Source organism: Cervus elaphus, chromosome 5, assembly GCF_910594005.1.
Source record: "Cervus elaphus chromosome 5, mCerEla1.1, whole genome shotgun sequence".
Classification (NCBI taxonomy): Eukaryota; Metazoa; Chordata; class Mammalia; order Artiodactyla; family Cervidae; genus Cervus; species Cervus elaphus.
In genome coordinates this window covers 21,405,232-21,407,129 of record NC_057819.1, presented here as the reverse complement: position 1 = coordinate 21,407,129, position 1,898 = coordinate 21,405,232, and the positions used below count along the sequence as shown (strand labels likewise).

Genomic DNA, 1,898 nt, shown 5'->3' with positions numbered 1-1,898 from the left:
GAGTTGAGATTAAACGCCTGGTTGACACACAAAAGGAACAGCTTCATCTGGAAAATTCCACTGCAGGGTGAGGCTTGTCAGGCCTTGAGTGCAGGGGCTTGGGGTTGCCTGAGTGTTCTCTGAGAGGTCAACTGGATTCGGGTGGAAAAGGGGTTCATTCAGTCAAGTAGCAAATTTTTCCTGAGCACCCACTATGTGCTGCCACTGTTCTAGGCACTGAGAATGTAACCAATGGATAAATAAATGCCTGTGAGAATTCCACACTCTAGTTGTGCGTTCTATCAAGACAAGAAAGTGATCTGATGGGATAGAATATGACTGGGTATTGGCTGGGTGGGAGGAGGGGTGACGGAGGTGCAAGAGGGGGCAGTGAGCGTTGAGTGGTGGGGAATGCCTCTCCGAGGAAGTGACATTTGCACAGAAATGTGAATAAAATAAGAGAGCCAGGGGACTTCCCTGGTGGTCCAGTGGCTAAGACATTGTACTCCCAATGCAGGGGGCCTGGGTTTGATCCCTGGTCAGGGAACTAGGACCTCGCGTACCACGGGGTGCAGCCAAAAATAAAATTTAAAAGTAGGCATTTCTGTTATTAAAAAGAGAAAGAGAGAGAGTCAGACCTGGGCATCTGGAGAAAAGCATTCTGGCCAAGGGCACAGCAAATGCAAAGGCCCTGAGGTTGAAGGGGGTTTGGCATGTTTTGGAAAGAGCTTGGAGGTAAGCGTAGTTGGAACCCAATGGTTTGGGCGGGGAATGGTAGGAATGAGGCCAGTAAAGTGAGTAAGACCAGACCATGCTGGGCCTTGTGGGTCATGGTGAGGAATGTGGATTTGGGAATTTAATTCCTTGTTCACTTAACATATGTGGTTTTCAAATACCAGGTAGGTGCTCAGGGTATACTTTTGGATGTTTTCAATTTATCTGTGAAGTTAAACAGACTTATCTGTTCACGCAGTAGAGGTTGGGGCAGAGCCCACCGGTTTCCCAACCACAGTTGAAAGCAGAGAAGCGGAACTGAGGACCCGCGCTGGATGGGATGAGGTGAACGAGGCACTCAGGGTGCTAAGTTGAAGGTGGTGCGCCCTTCCTGGCCACCCCTGAGAACAAAGGAACGCTTTCGCGAAACTTGCACCTGGCTGCCTCCCTTGCCTCATTCTCATCTGGGAAACTGCTGAGGATTTTCAGGCCTGGTGTCTACAGACCCAGGACATCCTCGAAGCATCTCCTCCCATCAGCAGTTGAGGGAGTAAAGATGGCCTCCTTGAGGCCACCTTGGACCAGCGACCTCCAGGAAGCTTCCGGCAAGCTGGCCAGCTGTTCCTCCTTTGGCCCTGTCCTCCCCGCAACGTACGCACATGTGTCCCATTCACCTGTGTGTCATATGTGAGCGGTGCAGCCCCCACGTCCAGTCGTGTCTCCCATAAAGATGTGTTGAAGTCCTAATGCCCCAGAACCTGTGAATGTCATCTGACTTGGAAATAACGTTTTTACAAATGTAATCCAGTTGAGATGGGATCATTCAGGGGGAATTCCCCAGTGGTCCAGTGGTTAGGACTCCACACTCCCAGTGCAGGGGGCCAGCCAGGGTTCCATCCCTGGTCAGGGAACTAGATCCAACATGTTGCAACTAAAGATCCTGCATGACGTAAGGAAGATTGAAGATCCCATGTGCCACAACTAAGACCTCAGCACAGCCAAATAAATTAATATTTTTAAAGAATTAAGATGGGGTTGTTCAGTGTCCTGGCTTCCCAGAGGTAAGAATCTGCATGCTAATGCAGGAGATGCAAGAGATTCGGGTTAGATCCTTGGGTGGGAAAGATCCCCTAGGAGGGTAAATATTCTTCCAGTATTCCCGCCAGGATTCTTGCCTGGAGAATCCCATGGACAGAGGAGCCTAG

The 1,898-nt window shown here is 50.1% G+C and overlaps 1 non-coding gene across 1 annotated transcript; it reads left to right on the top strand.

The window, feature by feature from the left end:
• The first annotated feature begins 453 nt into the window (after positions 1–453).
• Positions 454–526, top strand: TRNAG-CCC. The gene has a single exon. It is a non-coding gene; the product is annotated as a tRNA-Gly (tRNA).
• The last annotated feature ends 1,372 nt before the right edge of the window (positions 527–1,898 follow it).